Source organism: Pan troglodytes, chromosome 8 (assembly GCF_028858775.2).
Source record: "Pan troglodytes isolate AG18354 chromosome 8, NHGRI_mPanTro3-v2.0_pri, whole genome shotgun sequence".
NCBI classification, from domain to species: domain Eukaryota; kingdom Metazoa; phylum Chordata; class Mammalia; order Primates; family Hominidae; genus Pan; species Pan troglodytes.
Genome location: NC_072406.2, coordinates 24,397,162 through 24,420,159, shown reverse-complemented (window position 1 = coordinate 24,420,159; position 22,998 = coordinate 24,397,162). Strand labels below are relative to the sequence as shown.

The 22,998-nt window shown below is 36.8% G+C and overlaps 1 protein-coding gene across 2 annotated transcripts in view; it reads left to right on the top strand.

Annotated features, from left to right (window-relative positions):
- USP6NL (USP6 N-terminal like) overlaps positions 1 to 22,998 on the top strand; it is a 152,702-nt gene that overhangs the window by 38,227 nt on the left and 91,477 nt on the right. The window lies entirely within an intron of this gene.

Genomic DNA, 22,998 nt, shown 5'->3' with positions numbered 1-22,998 from the left:
TCTTGCGTTATGTATTTTGGAGGTAGAAGAATAATTTTTGTAATCCTCATTTCTTTTAATTTTAAAATATAAATATTCATAGCAGACATCAGAAGAGAACAAGCTAGGATTCTGCCTATGGTAGAACATAAGAACTAGATGATTTTTATTTGTGTGAATAGCTGATAAAATAATAGTTATAAATATGAATTTAGCCAATGAATAGTAGATTTTATTGCCTTTTTTAGTGAATAATTCTGTTTATGATTATATGTTTAATCAATGTTAATTATATTAAAAACAGTCTTATATTCATAGCGTGTGTCTAGAATATGCTGAAATACATTTTTGAAAACATTTAAAAATTGCATGTCTAACTTATAGATCTTAAATGAGCTAATGTAGATACATCTTTAAAGATATACTTATATATTTTACTTTTAAGCATTTAAAATAGTACAATTCTAAAATGATAATTAGGAATTGATTTTCAAAAATCACAGGCCATCAAGTCAGTTGATTATATTGGCAATTTCACTAAATTATGGTTTAAAATCAGTTGGTAAATTGATATATCAGCCTTTTCACATGTAAGCATTCACATGTATTAAGCATTCTATCTTTATATGATTTGAAAAGTGTACATATAACTCAGATATAAAATGTAGATTACTTTATATTTTTTCTTTAATGTGATATAATCTGTGTTTTAAAGTAAAGCTTATGAGATTCCATAAGTCTTAGTAAAATGATTTAGCATGATAGTATGAATTGTGATACATAAAATAGTCAACCATATAAAGAATATTAGAGCTGAAAGAAATCTTAGACATCTTGTCTTTTTTTTTTAATTTCATTTTGTGGAAGAATGTGGTATTTAAGTGATTGAATAGATACGCATCTCAAAAAGCAGAGAGACTGTTGTCATTTCCTTTGAAAATGTGGCAGTATTATTTAGGATACTTTACAGTTATTTATCTCCTGCTTTCTACTTTATTTCTGCTCCCCTTCTGAAATAGAAAACTACATTCCCATCTCTAAATAGCAGGATTCTAACAATTAGGTATTTAAAGAAAATAGCTTTTACTATTTCCAGATAATATAAATTAGTTAATTTAATCCCATCTGTTTGAAAATGTCAGATTTATGTAGTTTGACCTTTACAGTCAGAATTTTTTATTGGATTTTTTTTAGTTTTTGTTTTCATTCACAATCATAGTTACTTGGAATATACCCAGGGAAAAGAATAATAATTTTTGTGCCTTTTAAAATGCTCATATATAGATATATCTCATATATTACAGGAAACATCATGTGGATATATGAAAAATACTACCAAAAGATAGTTATATATTAAATAAGATATTTATATCTTATTATATTAAAGTAGTAGGAGTAGTATATTAAAGTAGTAGAATGGCTTTTGTTCTCAGACTTTTGTTTAAAATTTTTCAGACAGTTTTTTTTTGTGAAAAACAGGAAGTATATACACAGATTTTTTTCTTAGAAGCTTGCTTTTTCAAACCTCTTCTAATAGTGTTCTTCATCATTAACCAATTTACTATTTTATCCTTTTGCAGAATATTGTTACATTTTACCAATTTTTCATATTGACACTCCTTGAAAAAAAAAGTCATACGGACAAATATAAAACACTGACCCCTAAGAAGAGAGTTTAAAAAAAAAAATTCAGTTCTTTAAAATATGATATGAATTTGGATGGATGTAGAGAGAATGTAGCATTTCTAAGTATTGTATTCATATTAATATTATAAATAGTATGAAAAATTGATTTGTGAAGAGAAAATTATCCTAGAAGTATCAAAGTTGGGGATAAAATTACGATAAATGGTTTGAGAGAAGTTTTTATCAAATAGTTTTCCTTGGTATGCGATAGAAACAAACTTATGCTAAGTAAGAGTCAAGGATATGGTTAAAAATTATCTTGGGGGCTGGGCGCGGTGGCTTATGTCTGTAATCCCAGCACTTTGGGAGGCCGAGGTGGGCAGATCACCCGAGGTCGGGATTTCGAGACCAGCCTGACGAACATGGAGAAACCATGTCTCTACTAAAAAAAACACAAAATTAGCCGGGCGTGGTGGTGCATGCCTGTAATCCCAGCTACTCGGGAGGCTGAGGCAGGAGAATCGCTTGAACCTGGGAGGCAGAGGTTACGGTGAGCTGAGATTGCGCCATTGCACTCCAGCTTGGGCAACAAGAGTAAAACTTTGTCTCAAAAAAAAAAAAAAAGAATTATTTTGGGGAGGGAGGGAAATTATAAAAGTGAATGAAAGACTAGATGAATGGTGTAACATGCATTTGTTAAGACAGTCTTGTCTAATAAGTGTTTGTTTAGTTAGGCAACGTAGTCTAGTGGGTTAGTGTGTTTTGACATGAGGCTGTCATGGGCAGAGTTAAGACAATGTAACCTGGTGGACCAGGGAAAAGGATGGGACGAGTGATAACTATGCAAATTGGAACAACAAACTTTCACCGTTTTCCCTTCAAATGTCCTCATTAGCCTGCATCTCTAGGGCCAAGCTCCACTAGATTGGCAAGGTGAGACACCATCGAGCCGACTGAAAAGTAAAGCCACACCATCTCTTCAGATGTGTGTAAGGCGTAAATGTAATCATAAGAGCTGTGTGTTACTGAAGATCCTGCTTTTCTCCTTTAAAAGCCTCATGTTTATTTGAATTAAAACTTTTGAAAAACAGTGTATGTTTCTCTATCTTGTTAAACAGAAGTATGCTAAATATGATTGAATTTTTCTTAATTCAAATTCATTTTGCATTTTCTGTAGGTAGAGAACCGAACGACCAAGGTTATTAAAATTAATACTAAAGTAAGAGTAGATTTTGAATAAGGGCCTTGAAGGTCTCTCTTGTTTTTAAGACATAGGAGCTTTGGTATCTGTCCTGACCTTTTCATTTCCACGTTCATTCCTTCATACTTTTCCTCTAGATTATGACAGTAGCCTCCTCATTCATTTTATTCAATAAACATATATTGAATACTTGCTGCATCTTAGATGCAAGGGCGTAGAGATATATCCTCAAGGAGCTCAGATGCAAGTGGTCAGAGACAAAAGTCAGTGATTACAGTGGTATGACAGGCATTATAATAGACAAGGTCATGGAACCTCAAGCGGGGAGGTACTTAACGGACCCTCTTAACTTTCCCTCATTTGGTGGTGAGAGGACTGAAGGAATTAAATTGTTTGATGAGGTGACTGATGCTCTCAGTTGAGCCAAGTCTGAAAGCATGCATAAAGGCTAGCTAGCTAGCTTAGGGAAAAAGAGAGTTTGTGTGAGCATCCCAAAGGAAGAGTCATGAAGATAAGAGAGGGCACAATGTGTTGGGAAAGCTGCAAATTGTTAAGTATGGCAAGAAAATAGGTGACGCAGGTGCCCAAACATGAAGAATCCGTGTAAAGATGTTTGGAAATTCTCTTAGGGTGATAGGGGGAGGAGGCGAGAAGAAGCATGATCATTTAACTCTGTGTGCCACCCTTCCATTGCTGTCTGAAATAGCTTTCTGAAACAATTTGCCATAAAAACTAGAATTCAGGCTTAACCTATGCAGTATTTCTGGCTGTATCACTGAATCTCTCCACGCACCCTCTGTGCCAGCTACATCAGAATACTTGCTGCTTCTCAAATGTGCTGCTCCATCTGGATGGCGAGTTTTTCCCTCCTTCTCCAGCAGTCACATTCCTTATCGATCAGCCTTCGGGTTCCAGTGCCACTCCTGCCAAAAAGCATGTTCTCTGACTTGTTCTCCCCTCACCTCTCTAGGTTAGATTGAATCGTTTCTTTCTTTATATTCTCTTAGTATTTTGCTTTTGCTTCTATTACTACACTTTAAAAATTCTATACGTGAAGGTTATATTTATTAAATTGACCAATAAATGTTAATTGCAATACATTTGTTGATTTGACTTACTGAACATTTCTACTTCCATCCTGTTTTTTTAGCTGTGTTTTAGATGGTTAAAATTGTCATAATATGGTCTTAGATCAGCGAAATATTATAGCTAATAACTTAAGCAATAGAAAAATCCAAAAATGAACCCTTTCAGATATTTTGTAGATATTTCAGATATCGCAGATATTTTGTAGATGGATAATCATTTTCAGCTTATATTTAAAATGTACTCATTTTGCTATATATGTTGACAATTTAAGCTTACAAAACTGAAGTTATAGCATCTAATTTACTTTATTTGGTTGTAGGTTTGTAGTTCTTTATTTACAAAGGATTCATGCCCTTGACAAAAAAGAAGATACTATGACAAGAATTATTTAATGAGAACTTGAGAAATGGCTGCTTGTGACAGACAGTGTTCATTGTCCACCCAATCTCCATTCTCTCTTGTGTTTAGAGTGTTAGTGCCCTAGGTTAAAAAACAAACCAGCAAATGAACTCTCTTTCTTAAGATGTAAGCAAAAGCCTGCTGAGGATTTCTGGAAAGGTTTTACCTTCTGAGACAGTTGTCACCTCTGCTTTTCTGTTACATCCTTCTTTCTACCTGGAATGTGAGTGCAATTCATGGAGTAATGGCAGCCATGATGTGACCGTAAGGACAAAAGCAATATGGGGGAGAAGAAACATAGGAGGCTAGTCTTCTGTGACACCAGTGACACTAAGGAACATTTGTACCAACCCCTAGTTACCTCTAGAATTTTTGGCCTTTTACTTGTAGTCAAAGTGATCCTCACTAGTATGGTTTCTAATGTGATAAAGAATAAGACTAGAAGTAAAAGCATGTCATTTAAATATAAAACTAAAACACTGTTACAAAGTACTTTGTTCTGTGCTGGGATTTGGCAGTCGTATTTAGAAGTAGCATATATCCTAAGGTGAAACACGGATATGGCCATTAGAATGTGGTGAGAGGGATATTGATTTGGGAGTTGGAAGACCTGTGATCTAGTTTTACTATCATATGACTTTAGGTAAGTCAGCGAATGTCTTTGTGTCATGGTGTTTACTATCTATAATGTGATTAGATGTTCTCTAAGATCTTACAGAGCATTGACATTCATATTCTAATTAGTTTCTTGAAGCCATTTTTGTTTTTTATGGTAACCTCTTGAATTACAGTGTCAACTCATAATGCCTCCCTATGTTTACTCTTTGCATACAAGCACGCACACACACACACACACACACACACACACACACACAAAACTACCTCCCGACACACACATTGATACATCAGGTAACAGTAGTCTTAGAAGGTTGTGCATTTGGCTTAGCTGTGACTAGCTTTTAGAGATTTTCACACGTGACCGCTAAGCTGATCCACAGTTACGTGAGTGGTTTAATGAAAAGGAAAGGCAGCGCAGAAGTGGTTAGCTAAGAGCGTGGGCATTAATCAGACAGACAGAGGTCTCGATCCTGGATTTGCTCGCTCATTTGCTGTTTAGCCTTGAGCAAGTTATGGAACTTCCCTCTACACTAGATTCTTTATCTGAAAAGTAGAGGTAATAATAGTGTGTATTTTCCCAGGTGTTATGAGGGCTGTGTGAGGTCATGTGTATGAGGGACTCACACAGTGCCTGCCACACTGTAAGGAATAAAGGTAAGCTGCTGTTGGTATTTTTGTTATTTTTATTATTGTTGTTATTCTGTTGCTGATATTGCTCTTCTGATCTCTTAGATGGCTAATAATTTGTTTGTAGGTGTTTATGTCTGGAACAGAATACAGAGCTCTGTGGATAGCAGTCTGTTTCAATATAGTGATGTTTGTTAATTTTTATAACTGTGTAAGCTCATTTGTACTTGGAAAACTATAAGCAGTATATTTATTCCTTAAATTTAGCTATGTCATATTTGAAGTCAAAATTGTGTATGTTGTGGGTAGAGTTAGTTAATAAAAGTTTTGTCAAGACTTTGTTTTAGGGAGATATATTTAGTACAGGTTGTAATTAATTTAATAATGTTTTAAAGAAAAATGAGTCCATTTTATTTAGCTCGTTGGCCCAGTCTTAACTATGGAAAGGAGTTTTTGAAGTAAGTTGGTAAATTTTGCAGTCAGTTGTTGCTTGAAACTTGAAATGACCTTGAAAGGTTTTCTTTGAATTGTTTAAACCATTAAATTTGTAAACATATACAATTATTTGTCAATTAAAAATAAAATGAAATTTAAAGAATGAAATTGACTGCAATGGACTATTTAAGCACCATTCCTTCCCCTCCCCCATTTTAAAATTTTCGAGACAAGGTCAGGCTCTGTCAGCCAGGCTGGAGTACAGTGGTGAGATCATAGCTCACTGCAGCCTTGAACTCCTCGGCCCAAGTGATTTTCCTGCCTCAGCCTCCCAAGTAGCTGGGACTACAGGCATGCGCCACCGTGCCTGGCTAATTTTGTCTTATATTTGGTAGAGATGAAGTCTGACTGTGTTGCCCAGGCTGGTCTCAAATGCCTGAGCTCAAGCAGTCCTCCTGCCTTGGCCTCCCAAAGTTTTGGGATTACAGGCGTGAGCCACTGTGCCCCGCACCATTCCTCTCTTGCTTGTCTCTGAGTCTCTTAGTAAAGCAGGACCGTATATTAATTAAGAATATGGTCTGAACTCTCCAGCATGGTAGCCAGTAGCCACATGTGGTTGAATAATTAAAATTAAGTAAAATAAAAAATTTAGTTCCTCATTCTAGCCACATATTAAGTACTGAATAGCCACAATGCAGCAAGCTCTGTTGGACAGTATTGGATAGATTGTATAGCCAGATTGCCCGAGTTCAGCTCTCGAATCCACTACTTACTAGTCTTGTGACCTTGAGCAACTTAGTTTCTCTGTGCTTCAGTTTCCTCATATGTAAAATTGGATTAATAACCTCAAACAAAAGTTCTTATAAGTTCGTGAATGTGGATTGAAGGAGGCAACATTTGTAAAGTGCTTAGAATGGCCCCCATTTAAGCACACAGTAAATATGTGGCATTTGGTAAATAAACAAATATGCGTGGTGTTCAGATTTATTATGCTTTGTATGTGTACCGACTTTTTTGTCCTTTCGGTATCTTTTATTGCCCTTTGAGAAACTGTTTATATATGCCAACCTGCTGAATGCACTTTTCATGTTTCTCTTTTGCCACAGTTTAGACTCATGTTTCTGCCACACACTCTAGCTTAAAAATTTATTATGAGTGCTCGCTGCTTTCAGGGTGAAGTACAGCCTCCTTCATCAGGCATCTCAGAGAGTCCAGCCTGCCCTTCCCAGCTCATTTTCATAGCCATCCAGCTCTAGCCCTGTGTTTTATTCCATTAATCACTGCCTTTGTTGTTAAAAATATTTAGTGGTGATGGCCATCTCTTCCAATGGCATATAAACTCTCCTGGCATGTGGAGCGCTATTATCTGTGCATATGATAAATGCTGGACATATGCTGGTTGAAGAGAAGAATCTTCAATATTTGAATTGCAATCAGTATTGCTATTAATATCAAAACTACGTTTGTTCAAGTAATCTGAAGTAAAGGGAATCCAAAACCCATTCTGCCACCTGTGATGTCAGCATTAGAAATGTACTCCTCCTTAACCAGCCTCTCCACTCCTGTCCATATTGGCTTCAATGGTGAGCGGCTGGATAGTAGCTGTGATCACTGCAGTTTGCTACCCTACGCTGTGGTGACATGCAAATCACCATTGCAGATGCTTTCTGGATGATATATTCTTTTTTTTTTTTTTTCAGATGGAGTCTTGCCCTGTCACCCAGGCTGGAGTGCAGTGGCGCAATCTCGGCTCACTGCAAGCTCCGCCTCCTGGGTTGACACCATTCTCCTGCCTCAGCCTCCCAAGTAGCTGGGACTACAGGAGCCCGCCACCACGCCCAGCTAATCTTTTTGTATTTTTAGTAGAGACATGGTTTCACCCTGTTAGCCAGGATGGTCTCGATCTCCTGACCTCGTGATCCACCCGCCTCGGCCTCCCAAAGTGCTGGGATTATAGGTGTGAGCCACTACGCCCGGCCTGGATGCTACATTCTTAAAGGATGCTGATTTTATCTTGGTTTCTTGCTTTTTTAAGTTATCTCTCATGTTCTTTGATTTGCTCTATGTTGCTTCTTTCTGTGGTCTTCTTGGGTATACTCAAGTGTGTATCATACTCAAGTGTGTATCGCATATGTTTAACAAAGGAAAAATAGTGTTAAAAGAAAAAGTATCACTTAATATAAGAAGCAAAACTTAGTTTTTGTTTCTATGATAATGACATCCAGGTATGATTTAGGTTATTTTTCACTTTAAATGGGCTATTAACTTCACGTGAGAAAAAAACTGTAGAAACGTTAACTCCTGTAGAATGATGACTATCTGTGGTGTAGTAAGATCATACAACTTCTCTACTTGTTACTGTGAGTTGCTTAATAAATGGCAGTACAAGTGTCAAATCCGTAATTAGTCAGTATCAAGAGCTGCATTTTGGATTGCATGTACTGTCCCAAATATATGTTGTGCAAGTTACTTTGTATCATGTTAATGGAGAAAAGAGTGGATATTATGAAATCAGCAATATAAATCAAATGTATATGTGGTCCTGCAATGTAATTGAAGGTACTCAGTCTTCTCAGACACTGATGCAATATCTTGTGTTGCTTTCTCAGATTTTTTAGGTGTATCATAGGGGATAGCTGGGAACTGGTAGAGCAGAGGTACTAAGTTCCACCTGGAAATGCTTTAGAGTAGCTCTTTGAATATGTCTTTACTTATTATCTTACAGCGTATGTGTATATGATTATTTTCTAGAGGGTCGTACCCTTTATTAAGCTGTGAGCTTCTTGAGGGCAAGGACTGCAATTCATTAATCATTTTGGAGAAAAGTGAATAATTCTGAAGAATTCGGTGGTTCATGAGCTTGCCTGGTATTTGTTTCTCTATGGCTTATCATCTAAGTGAGATAACAGGTAGTAGATAATTGATAAATTTAATCTGTTACCTAATTACTGAGAGGATTCAATTCTTGCTTTATGTTATTACTGAAACAGACTGCCCAGTAATCTTCTCTAGAGAGCAATTAGGTTTGCAATGAGTTATTTTATTGAGAATGCTACTTGGAATTAAATGTTTATACCACTATCTTGATATAATTTAAATATAATTTATATGTGCTGAAGTATCTTCATTCAGATAACTTGTTACCCCTTAACAAAACGCTGCTTGAGTGTTGTTTCTCTCCCATTTGGCAAACACCAGATGCAGTGATTAATAAAGGTCATTATGCTACTTAGTCATGGAGCGCTTTTAATGACTGTTACCTGAACATCTGCTAGATTCACGATGGCAGTTACCAGAAACATCTAACAAAATATACATGCTGTGCTTTGAAAATCTGGCTTGGACTAATCTAAATGACTACCTAAGAACATTTGAATATTCCCTGAAGTTTTATTAATTGTGAGAAAGCCCTTATCTTTCTGTAGTGTGAACAATCCAAAATGTCAACAAAATGCTAATTTGGAATGGCTATCCTTGACAATCTCAGCTTCCTGAGGGCTGCATGCTCAGGGGCTGGGAGTCCTCTGTGTAGAATCAATGGAGACAGTGGCTCTCTTGCACTTCTGATTATCATGGGAAGCCTCGCCTTGGAAATGTGGGACTGGAGTTGAGCTGAAAAGAAGGAAAAACTTTACCTAGACTCTGCAGGGAGCAAGTTGAAAAGCAGAGAATGGGTATATTAATTATGGGGTTTTTGAAAACAGCACTAAGTACTTTTCAGAAAAACTTATTTTGAAATAATTATGGATTCGTAGGAAATTGCAAAACAGTACAGAGAAATCCCATGTACTTTTTACTCAGTTTCCTCCATTTTTATGTAACTTTAGTTAAATATCAAACCAGGATATTGATATTGGTACAATCCACAGACTTTATTCAGATTTCATTAGTTTTACATGCATGTGTGTGGTGTATGTGTGACATTTGTGTGTATATGTGTGTGTGTGTGGTGGGTCCTCGGCAATTTTATCATGTGTAGATTTGTGTAACCGTCATCAGAACCAAGGTTACAGAAGAGTTTCATCACCACAGGTTTCCTTAACGCTATGCCCTTTCTATCATACCCTTCCCACACCTCCCTGCACTTCCCTAACCCCTTGCAATGAATTTGTTCTCCATCTCTATAAATTTACCATCTTGAGAATGCTATATAAATGGAATCATATATTATATTATCTTTGGGGATTTTTTAAAACTTAGTATCCATGAAATTGTTTCATGTATCAATGGTTTGTCTCTTTTTTATTGATGAGTAGTATTCCATAGTATGGATGTACCAGAGTTGGTTTAACCATTTACACACTGAAGGATATTTGGATTGTTTCAAGTTTTTTATTTATTTTATTTTATTTTTTATTTTTTTTACTATTACAAATAAAGCTACTATGAACATTCAGATTTTTGTGTAGACATAAATAGAAATTTTTATTTCTGTGGGATAGATACCCAGGAATGTGATTCATAGATTGCATGGTAAGTGGATGTCTACTTTTTCAAGAAACTACCAAAAGACCCTTACTATTAATCTTCTAAAACTTATTTACTAATGCCTAATAAAACTAGAATACTGAGAAATTAGGCAATTCACATATGATTGTACTGTGTGGAATTCCACGTTTTTAGATCAAGAAACAAGTGAAAATTTGGCAGATAAAATAGACAAGTTACAGAAATACAAGTGGCTAATAACATATGAATGTTGAGTGTCACAAATAATTAGAGGACTGTTCAGTGTTAGAATTACATTTAGTTGCAAGTAATTTAAAACCTGGCTGAGTGGCTGAAACAGTCCAGGCTAGCTAGACTCAGAGTAGTCACAGTGGCCAAGCAATGTCTTGAGTGACCCGGCTCTTTTCACGTTTCTCCTCAGCCACACTTAATCCTTGTCCTCAGAGATACGTGATGACTGCTGCATCTTCATCCTTAGGTCCAAGAGCCAAGCCAGAAGGAAAAGGAAAAGGGGAAATCTGAAGTTGGTGTCACCTGTGTAAGGAATGCAAAAGCTTTTCCTTAAGCCATCAGCCGGAACTGTGTCACATGGCTGCTGCTAGCTGCAGGGGGGTCCTGGGAATGCAATTATTTTTTTTTTTTTTGAGATGGAGTCTTGCACTGTCCGCCAGGCTGGCGTGCAGTGGTGCGATCTCGGCTCACTGCAACCTCCGCCTACCGGCTTCAGCCTCCCAAGTAGCTGGGATTACAGGCGCCAGCCACCACATCCAGCTAATTTTTTGTATTTTTAGTAGAGACGGAGTTTCACTATGTTGGCCAGGCAGGTCTCAAACTCCTGACCTCGTGATCTGCCTGCCTTGGCCTCACAAAGCGCTGGGATTACACGCATGAGCAAATTTTTTTTTTTACTCAGAACATCCTTGCTTAAAAAGATCTGGCATTCTTTTAGGAAGATGAGAGAATACTGGATAGGAAATTGCATTGTTTGAGAATGCATATATAAACAATAATGAAATATTGTTTCAAGACTGGTTAAAATTAATAAATGGGACCAGTATTCAATGTGATGAAAAAGGTGCTCACATATTGTTGGTAAGAGAACAAATTGGTATTCTTTATCAAAATTAAAAGTTGTGTTTCATCTGGCCTACTAATTCTAGTCTGCAAGTCAGTATTCTATAGAAATACCATTTCTGCATCTGCGCAAAAGATAACATGCACAAAGATCCTCACTGTAGCATTGTTTACAATACCCAAACCAGTAGAACTTATCTGTCAGTAGAAGAAAGGTTAGTGCATTATGGCAAATCCATATAGTGAAGTACAATAGTATTAAGAAGAGTAAGCTTAATTTATCTGAACAGACCTGGAAAAATGTCTATGAAATATATTTGAGTAGAAAGATAATTGCAAAGCAATGTGCTTAGTATGGTTCTGTTGTGTGCCTTATACATATGCGTGTGTTCGTATATGTTCTTGTGCACGTATGCACATGTGTATCCTGTGTATGGTATGATTAAATCTGTTTTAGAATGTGCAAAGGAGAAAGACTTTATGGAAACCCACCAAAAAAGTTAACATTAGAGGGTTCATTTGGGAAGGGGTGTAGAGGAAGAGAGTTCACTTTTCTTAATGCATTTCTGTATTGCTTGAATATTTTATAAGCATGAATTAAGTGTTCAATTAGGAAATGAGGTATTCTACAATGTGAATTTTTTTGGATGTATAAAGCACAAACATATTTTAGCTATTCTGGATGAAACTACTTAAAATGTAATTTTACCGTCTTATGACATAGAGTATACTAAATGTTTTTTCTTTGCAACTCAGGGCCTAATGAGATATTCAGGGCTGCTTGAGTATGCTCGAAATAGATGTAGATTAACTGCTTTTTAATTCTTCCCATATACATTTTTTTTAAACTTTCTGACTCCTTTAGGTTGGCAGTTACTTCTTGTACATTATTAGTGTATCTGCTTTTAATAGCTCTTTTCCTGATTTCTAATTTTCTGCTTCTAGTCTTCTTTGACTTGGGAACGAAGCAACCATCAACCTGGTTTTAATTGTACCTAAAAATTGTTCTTAATAACAGTAGGATAAATTAGTTCTGAGTAAAGATTTTGAGAGACTTGATTATGGATAAAATAATAAACTGTATTGTTGTTTGAATATATATATATAATATATATATATATTTTACTGTTTGGAGGCCTTTTTTTTCTTCTTTGTTTACCTTTGAGTCTCAGCTGTGTTTTAGTTACTTGAGTCAGTGAAGTATTGCCAAACCTAGGAGTCTTTTAAAAACAGATAACCCAAAAGTGTTGCTTCCTCTTTTAGAGAAAGTTATTATGGTACTAAGGAAAGGAGGGGTAGCATGTTTTAGGGCAGAGTTATATAAGAAAAAAAAATCCTGAGCCTTAAAGTAGTCTGCTCCTTACTAGTAAGATGATTCTTGACTTTGCTGACAAGTTGATCATTAACCCTGAGTAATGTGGTATCTAAAGCATAGAAGTTAGACTGGGATTTGAATCTTGGTGCCGTCCTGTACCTGCTGAGTGATGTTTCTGATCCTTGATTTTCTTATGTTTAAAAGCTTATTTTGCTTAATATTAGTACGTGTTTTATAATTGCCTAGGTGGCACTTTCAGAAGTTGCTATGAACATTAAGTGGAGATAGTTTATGTAATGTATCCGGCATAGAGCAAGTACTCAGTGACTATTATTATAGAAGACAATGGGAAATTAGGAATTTGCGATGTATCGTGCTTTTTTGAACGAAATGAGACTTTATTATTTTATTTTTATGGAATTATTATTCTCAGTGTAGAAAACTTGGACAACGTAGAACAAGTAAAGGGAAGATTTTTTTAAAAAAATCTTTTATAATCTCCTTAGAGAAGACCTCTGTTAATATTTTATTGCCTTATCAGTCTTTTTTTCATGCACAAATACTACTTGCTGTATAGACTCAAACCTCACTCCTTGAAACAGACTTATATGGTGTGGTGGTATCCCAATTTTGCAGATAGGGAAAATGAAGCTTAGAGAAGTTAAGGTAAAAGAGCTAACAGGTTGTAGGGCTAGTAGTCATCATCAGGACTGGTGCACTATTGGAACAAAATGGGACTCTCCTTCCCCAGGGAGTTGAAAGCAGCCATCTATCTCCACGATCAAGTCACAACAATTTATGTTTATAAGGTGTTAGATCCAGGCTTAGGTTGTACTTTGTGATTGTTTAAGAAAGCAAAGTAGGTTTGGGCTTAGTGCATTGTTTTTCCATTTATTACTGTAGTATAATGTTACTTAGATGATATATATATATGTATGTTTGGAGCTCCATACATGTTAAATTTCAATAATAAAGGTAGAAACGAGACTGTATACTATCCTAAAGTGATTATTACTCTCCAAGCTGTACTGTCTTACTAGTGTGCGTGGATGCCCTATGTGTAAATTTTGCGTGTTGAATCACTGAATGGTTTGGAAAGTGGCCTTAAAGTTGCTGTTTTGTTTGTACTAAAAAATGACAAAGTAGGCTATATCCTTATTTTTATGATATTTTTGAAATTCTAATTTTTCTGTTTATATAGCTTCAAGGTGAGAAGTAGAAATTGTTATTTGGGTCAATAAATATTTCCTTTAATTTAAACATCCTAAAGCATTTACACATTTATTTATAATCTTCAGAACCTCCCCAAGAAACTAGTTTGTATATCATATATACTGCATATGTAGTACCTGGGTACACACACACCCCTACCTGGTTTTAGAAAAGACTTACCTTTGTTGCTCTATTACACTTGGACCTGCAGCTTAGAGAATTTTGCAGGGTCTTGTTTCCGATATTTTGAAAATTGTACTGTCATGACTATAGAAGTCTGTAACCAAACTTGACTTAGTGGCTTATATTGCTTTTCAATGTTTTGTTTTTCAAAAGTAGGTTAAAAATTGTTAGTAGTTGATCTAAATATATCATCTAGGCATTACCAAATATGTACTAATATTAAGCAAAGTAAACTATGGTTAGTTGTAGTTATTATACTTCCATTTGGGCATTGTCAAAAACTCCAGGAAAAAAAAGTCCCTGTATTTGCTCTTTGTAGCAAACGAGGGATGGATCTGTTGAGTTTAGATATTTATATGTAATTTCAGTAGGAGTTTACTTCAAATTTGATTAGGATTAAATGGATATAGTTTATATTGAGGTAAATAGATGTGATAATCTTTAGAGGCATGGAGGTTTTAAGGAGCCAAGTGTGTTTGAGGAAAAAGTCCAGTGTGGTTTGATTATGGGTTCCATGGATGGGGAGTGGTAGGAGGTATGCTTGGAATTCTGCAACCACAGATGAGGACCAGACCATCAAGGGTTGTTTTGACACACTGGGATTTATCCTGTAGGTATTCAGGTGTAGATGTCCAGATTAGCATTCAGGGAATATAAGGGTAGAGGGACATATTAAATAGATAAAGCATTCACCATTTTGGGAATGGATGTATTCACTCATGGGAGAACTTGTTGAGGACGAGGAGAAAAACTGGAGGAACCCTTTTTAGTGAGGGCCAGAACTTCGGAATATTGCTGTGGAATGATGATCCTGAGATGATGGTGTCATGGGCATTTTGGAGATCAGTGTGTATACTTGTTGTACATACTTATAGGAGTGGCATTTAGTTGGGGGACAAAGGAGCAGGGAAGAAGAGGCCAGGTCTCCAAAGTTGTTTGGGAGCCACCTGTCACTGTTTTGGTACCACCTGTCACTTCGCAAATAGGGTCTTGTCAACTTTACGGCTACTTTGTACCTGTGCATCTGAATGTGACTGGAGAGTTCTCCACAACCTTCCTTTAAATTCAAGATTGTGAACCTCAGGTAGGCTTTTGATGCTGCCTGACAGTCATACTGTATACTTCATTCACTTAGATGACTGTTTCAGTTTTCCCTTTTTTCTCATACCTTCCGCATTTCTTCTCCATACCTATTTTCAGCTGGTTATCTTGCTTCTTTATGGAGAAACTTGAAGCCAATGGCTTCATGGACCAGCAGACTAATACTGTTGGAGCTCCCTGCATCTCGTTAACTGAACCCATGTATTCTACCTGTTCCAGCTACAGATGAGCCCGCCCGTGTAGTATGCCATGTGTGCACTGCCCTGTGTGGCACCAGCCTCTTTCCTCATGCACTAGAGTCTCCGTGCTCTCATGCACTTGTGAACATTGCTTACTCAGCTCTCTTGTTCTTTCGTGTCATCAGTGTTCTCCCCTAATAAGTCTACACTCACTAACTCCAATTCATTCTCTTCCATTTTCCTTTAAATCCACTGTCGTCAGGTTTCAGCCCCATGACTCTGATTTAACGCTAGAGATAATCCAATTTAAAATTTGCATTTAAAATCATGCCATCTTTGAGCTAGAATATGTTATTCACACTGCTTTCTGTGGTAAGTATATTTGGAAAAATACGCAGATCCTACCATCCATCTATAGTTGTGGTTTTATCGTAAAAAGGCACTAAAAATGGTAACAAATTCTAATTGCTATTAAGTGTTGGGTATTGTACTTGCCTCCTTTGCTGTATTGGGCTCTATTTGTCTCTTTTTATGACTATCCCTCAATCCTTTCTATTACTAAGGAGTTGTCTAGTTTTAATTAAGCAGACAGTTTCAAGTTCTCTGTCTAATATGTTGAATAAAATTGTGATTGAATGAGCTGATTGAGCATGAAAACAGCATGCAGAAATTTAGAAGTTTAGAAAACAGAATATCCAGCAAAGTTAATCTGATGTATAATTAATGACATTTATAATTAATAATAAATTATATGCTTTAGATTTTAGTAATCTATTAAAAATGCTTTTGAGGATATGGAGTTGTTCTAGACTTCTTCTGAAATTCTCTGTGATCCAAAGCGAAGTGGTCAGTGGGCTTTTCATCTGTGCGTGCAAGGAATATAAAAAAACCAGGTCCTCAGTTGGCTGGTACCCTTGAAATTGAGAGCTAGATTGATAGACTCAAAAGACTGGATGTGATTGATTTGTTGTTAGAGTTCTAAGTGTCTCTCTGACCTCTCTATGTATTACAATCTTCCATTATGGTGTAAACTTGTCTACTTTTTCTTTTAATTTTGCCAATTTTTGCTTTATGTGTTTTGAAACTGTGTTACTAGGTCCATACTTAGGTCTTCCTCTTGGGTTGATTGTTTTGTTGCAATAAAATGTTACTTTGTATCTCCTGTAATGATTACTGCCTAAGTCGGCTTTGTCCGAGATAAGTACAGTGTTATCAGATTTCTTTAGTTTCATGCTTACATGGTATATATAACTTTCCCATTCTTTTACTTTCGTATTTGCTGAGTGCTTGTTTGTTTATGATCTCTCTTTTCTAAATAGCAGGTATCTGTTTTTTTACATTTGATCTGATTGCCTTTGTCTTTTACATGGTGTGTTTAGTCTGTTTACATATGTTATTGTCATGTTTGGGTCTAAATCTGACTTTCTGTTTCTATCTTTCTACATGTTTTAAATTCTTTTTCTCCTGTAATTTCTTGTCATCTTTTGGATTATTAAAATAGTTTTTATTATGTATTCTCATACCTGTTATAAATCATTTTGTTATTCTTTAGTGTTACCCTAGATTACATTATTAATCCCTGACTTATTCAAATTTATAACAAATTAGTACTGATGTCTGTTTTCCAGAAAAATATAAGAACCTCAAGGTAGTTAACTCCATTTATGCCCTGTCTGCCTTTAGGGTTATTGTTGCTTTATGTTTTAATTGTATATAGATAGTAAACCCCATGTGTTTAGTATCCATGTATTTACGCTTTCCATATCTCTGTATTTCTTCCTTCATGACTGTTTGTCCATCAAGGCTCGTGTTTTTCTGCTCGTAGAACCCCTTTTATTATTTTATTGTATGTGGGCTCACCATTAAATATCTCAGGCATTATCTGGAAATGTCTCTATTTTTGCCTTCAGTTTTGAAGGAAACTTTCAGAATGTCTTGAAATCCTAAGATGCTGGTTATTTTAGCATTTTAAGAGTGTAATTTCATTATCTTCTGACTTTCATAGTTTCTGTTTAGAAATTTGCAGTTGATCTTATTGCTGCCCATTTGAAGGTTGTCTTTTTCTTGGACTGCTATTTTAAGATTTCTTCTTTGTTTTTAATTTTTGGAAGTTTTACTCTGATGTGTCCAGGTATGTTTTCCTTATATTCTGCTTGGGGTTTGTTGTGCCTCTTGAACTGGTGAGTTCCCCTTCTTGCTTATTAGCTATTCAGAAACTGCTTCTGTACCATTCTATCTGTCCTCTCTGGGACTCTAACTGCATGTACATTAGACCATTTCCTTGTGTCTCATATGTCTCCTATGCTCTTTCATGTATTTTCTATCTTTTATTCCTCTTCTCTCTCTCTCTCTCTCTCTCTCTATATATATATATATATATATTTTTTTTTTTTTAAGACCGAGTTTCACTCTTGTTGCCCAGGCTGGAGTGCAATGGTGCGATCTCAGCTCACTGCAACGTCCACTTCCCATGTTCAGTCTATTCTTCTGCCTCAGCCTTCTGAGTAGCTGGGGTTACAGGTGCCTGCCACCATACCTGGCTAATTTTTGTACTGTAGTAGAGACGCGGTTTTGCCATGTTGGCCAGGCCGGTGTCAAACTCCTGACCTCAGGTGATCCACCTGCCTCGGCCTCCCAAAGTGCTGGGATTAGAGCCGTGAGCCACTGCACCTGGCCTCATAGGATTCTTAAAAAAAAAAAAAAAAAGGCCAGGTGCGGTGGCTCATGCCTGTAATCCCAGCACTTTGGGCAGATCATGAGGTCAGGAGATCGAGACCATCCTGGCTAACATGGTGAAACCCCGTCTCTACTAAAAAAAAAAAAAAAAAAAAAAAATTAGCCGGGCATGGTGGCAGGCACCTGTAGTCCCAGCTACTCGGGAGGCTGAGGCAGGAGAAGAGCATGAACCCAGGAGGCGGAGCTTGCCGTGAGTGGAGATCGCACCACTGCACTCCAGCCTGGGTGACAGAGCGAGACTCTGCCTCAAAAAAAAAAAAAAAAGCTGCCTTACTTTGTGGGTCTATCTCTGTTTCCTTTTTTCTTTTTTTTTTTCTTGGTATTGTGTCTTCATATGCCTTGTAATTTTTTCTTGGATATCAGATAGTACATATGAAAAACTTGTAGAGGTTTTGGTTAAGCTGTTAACTGTTAACTTCTTGCAGGCAGCAAAATAAAAGGCAAAACGACTTAGTCCAATCATGTTTGAGCTGTCTGAATTTCAGTATTTATAAAGCTTCACTTATTTCTGGTTCTCCATTGATCCTAGGGCATAGTCATTCAGGGGCCTGAGCTGGAATCTGGGTGCTTACCAGGTTGCTGCCCCTTTAGTGGATCCCGAACTCCAATTTTTATTTTCTCAGGACTGCCTCAAGTTCTGTTTAGCTTTTACATTTTTTATTGTTACTTTCTGCCTGGTTTCTCTCAGTCTGTGGTGCTTGTGAATGGGCAGATGCTTTGAGGAGTTAAAGGGCTCAGATTTTGGGTTGATTTCTCACTGCTTTCTTTTTCTGTAGGATCTTGGCCCCTCATGCTTTGTGCCCTGAGCTCTAGTTTTGTCTCCCAGCCGTGTGAAACTGAAAACTCTTGAATTTGCTTCCTCTGAGCAGTTTCTATTTGGGGCTGCACCGTTGCTCTTTCTTCTGTGTGTACTCTGCTCTCTTGCACCCACCTTCCTTCACTCCTTCTGTCTGCAATACAAATGTGATGGCTGGAGATCCAGCAACTGTCTTTACCTAATGAGTTAACTTTAAGAATGGAGGCCTTACAGAGGATAGAGGAGAAGAAAGATGGAAGGAGCCTGGATCTTTGTAGACTCTAGAGTCCCCATATCAGACCTGGATGACTTATATCTAGATTTCTTAGACATCAGGAGAGACATAAACATCTTGTCTTGTTTTAATCTTGCTTTTTTTTTTTGAGATGGAGTCTCACTCTGTTGCCCAGGCTGGAGTGGCACGATCTCGGCTCACTGCATCCTCTGCCTCCCGGGTTCAAGCAGTTCTCTTGCCTCAGCCTCCTGAGTAGTTGGGATTACAGGCGCCCACCACCATGCCTTGCTAATTTTTGTATTTTTAGTAGAGACGGGGTTTCATCATGTTGGTCAGGCTGGTCTCTTAACTCCTGACCTCAGATAATCCACCCACCTCAGCCTTCCAACGTACCGGGATTACAGGCATGAGCCACCACACCCAGCCTAATCTTGCTATTTTTTGTTATACTGAGACAAATCTAATATTGATGAATGGAGTGAGGGGTCAATGAATGGATGTAAGTATATATTCCCATAATATATTAAGGAACATTGATTTTCAGCCTTTTATTTAGTTTTGGCATACATAACAGGTCACCTGAGTGAATAGTCTCATAAGTGAGTTATATATTATTTCTGGTATGCTTGCTGAAATGTCATCCACACAAGGAAACCTGGAGGCTGAAGTTAGTGAGTGGAGTATTATTTTAGAGTAAGATTTGAATTTCAGTGTTGTTAATTGTCATTATTGGCAAGTTACTTGTGACATGCCTGCCAAATGATCCCAATAGATCACACTTGGGATTATTGTACACTGTCTTGAAACAGCTTTTTCTTTGCATTCAACAATTCAGTAGCCAAAATATGGTTGTGGATTAATGTGATAGTGGAGCAAATGAAAAAGGAAGGATGATTGAAAAGAATATTAAAAACTTAGTGAGAAATTACAGGTAGAGGGGTGAAGGATAAATAAAATGTTAAAAATGATGCCAGTGTTCTCACTTATAAGTAGGAGCGAAACAATGGGTACAACATAGTCATAGAGAGAGGAACACACATTGGAGACTCCAAAAGGTGGGAGGTGGGAGGGGGGTGAGGTTTGAAAATTACCTGCTGGATACATTATTCTTTATTGGGGTAATGGGTACACTAAAAGCCCATACTTCACCACTACACAATATATCCATGTAACAAAACTGTGCTGGTACCCACCCTCCCCCAAATCTATTAAAAAAATAATAAAGCAGCAAAGCTTTTGTATTTAAGGCCCGAGATGGTGTGGTGGTGTTGGTAGAAATAGGCAAATTAGAAAGGGGTTCCTTGTAAGGAAATAAGTGTTTCATTACCTAAAGCTAAGAATACGTTTAGTGGATATATTTCCCATTGGTGTGTATGAATTTTCTGCATAATGTGAATTGTGTTACACCAACATAAAAGAGTTTCCTTGATCTTATTCCCACCCTAAAGGATGTTATAGAACTTCACGAAACCCGTGGTTGCAGTTAGTTATACTCTTACACATTCCACAGCCACCCCTATCCGTAGGCAGGATTTCAAGGACTACTCTTAAAACCGCTTATCAATTGTTATGCATGTGGCAAAACTATGACCACATTGAAAACAGGAATTCAGCTTAAAGCAGCTTTATTTCCTGATTTTTAAAAGGATTATGATTAACATTGTAGGACTTAGGGTAGTATCTGTTCACATTTTTGAGGCATGCACTGAAGGATGACTCACTATCCTGACTCACTTGTTTAAGTTCACTGTCATTCAGAAGCTCTTTCATTCTGCTTTTCTTTTTCTGGTTTTCATTTTTACCCCAGTGAATAGAATTATTATGGTAAGTCTCACATTGCCGAATATAACCTTTGTTTTTTCTTAATTGGTGTGTGTATGCCACGCCTCTAAGCACATTCAAATCTTTTACTAAAGATGGCTGTCACTTCGATGTTTAGTCTTGGCAGGAAGTATAGTATAGTGAGAGTTAGCAATGTTTAAGAGTAGTGAAACAGACTTCCTTGTTAATAAGATGAATATATAAATACTATATTATTTACTTTAGTGGAAATATGCACCTGTTATTTAGGTATGTACTATAAATTTAGTTGTAACCTAACCAACTAAAGCCCATTTTAGGAAGTACCATCAGGCCTGGTAACTGTCTCTGCTTAACAAAACAATTGAGCTGCCCCAACTATTTCAAAGAATAATTTGATACAAAATTACAGTGAAATAATTTGAATAGTCCTTAAAACTTATGATGGAATCTGACCATTAACTTAAGATCCTAGGTGAATAAACTGAAGTTGTAGAATGTCAGTGAGCTTTGCTACACTATATAGACGTTAAACATAGTTAAGTGAACAGGACTTAGAGTCAGAGAGGCCTGAGTTTGATCTGTGGCACCACCACTCAGTAGCCATGTAATCTTGGGCCAACATTGATCTCTCTAAGTCTCATTTTTCTCATCGCTGCGACGGTATCTTTATCACTATGGTTGTGATTAGGATTAAACTAGATAATTCTTGTTCATTCAGTTAGTCTTTCAGTAACTTTATTGAGCCACCAATTAGATGTCGGGCACTGTCCTAAGCACTGGTTACAGTGGTAAATGACATGATCTGATCTGTGGGTTCAGTGGACCAAAATAAACAAGTAAACAAACATACATTTTCTAGCATTTCATATAAATGAAGTTCTACAGTAGGAGGTCTTTTGTGTTTGACTTCTTTTATTTGCATTGTTTCGTGTTATCAGCAGTTTTTTCCTTTTTGTTGTTGAATAGTATTCCAAAGTATGAATTAACCAAAATTTGCTTACCTTTTCACCAATTGATGGATATTTAGGTTGTTTTTAGTTTTGGGCTGTATGAACTTTCACATAAAAATTTTTATAAATAAATGTTTTTGTTTCTTTTGCGTAGATACCTAGGAGTGAGATTGCTGGTCAGTATGATACAATTTTATATCTAACTTTATAAGACACATGCTCTCATTTCTAACATGGCTGTACCATTTTGTATTTTCACGCATGCTGCAGGAGAGTTCTAGATGCTCCATATCCTTAGCAGCACTTGATGTTTTCAGTATTTTTAACTTTGACCATAGTGGTACCTCAGTCGTGGTATCTCAGTGTGATTTTAATTTACATTTCTCTAATTATTAGTGGTTTGGGGCATCTTTTAGTGTATTTTTTGGCCATTCATATATCCATGTGTCTTTTGTGAAGTGTCTGTTCAAATCTCTTGCCTGTTTTTTTTTTAATTTTTTTATTATTTTGTTTTTATTTATTTATTTTTTGAGACGGAGTCTTACTCTGTTGCCCAGCTGGAGTGCAGTGGCGCGATCTCGGCTCACTGCAGCCTCCGCCTCCCAGGTTCCAGTGAGTCTTCTGCCTCAGCCTCCCTGAGTAGTTGGGACTACAGGTGTGTGCCACCACGCCCAGCTAATTTTTGTATTTTTAGTAGAGATAGGGTTTCACCATGTTGGCTGGGCTGGTCTTGAACTCCTGACCTCAGGTGATCTGCCCACCTTGGCCTCCCAAAGTGCTGGGATTACAGGTGTGAGCCACAGTGCTCGGCCTCTTTTGCTTTTTTTAAAAAACAAAAAACAAAACCCGAAAAAACAAAAAACAGGCTGCTTGTTTTCTTCTTACTGGGTTGTAAGAATTCTTTAATCTGGATATAAGCCTTCTGTCTAATACATATTTTACAGGCTTTTCTCCCAGTCTTGCTTTTTCATTTTCTTATTTATATCCCTTG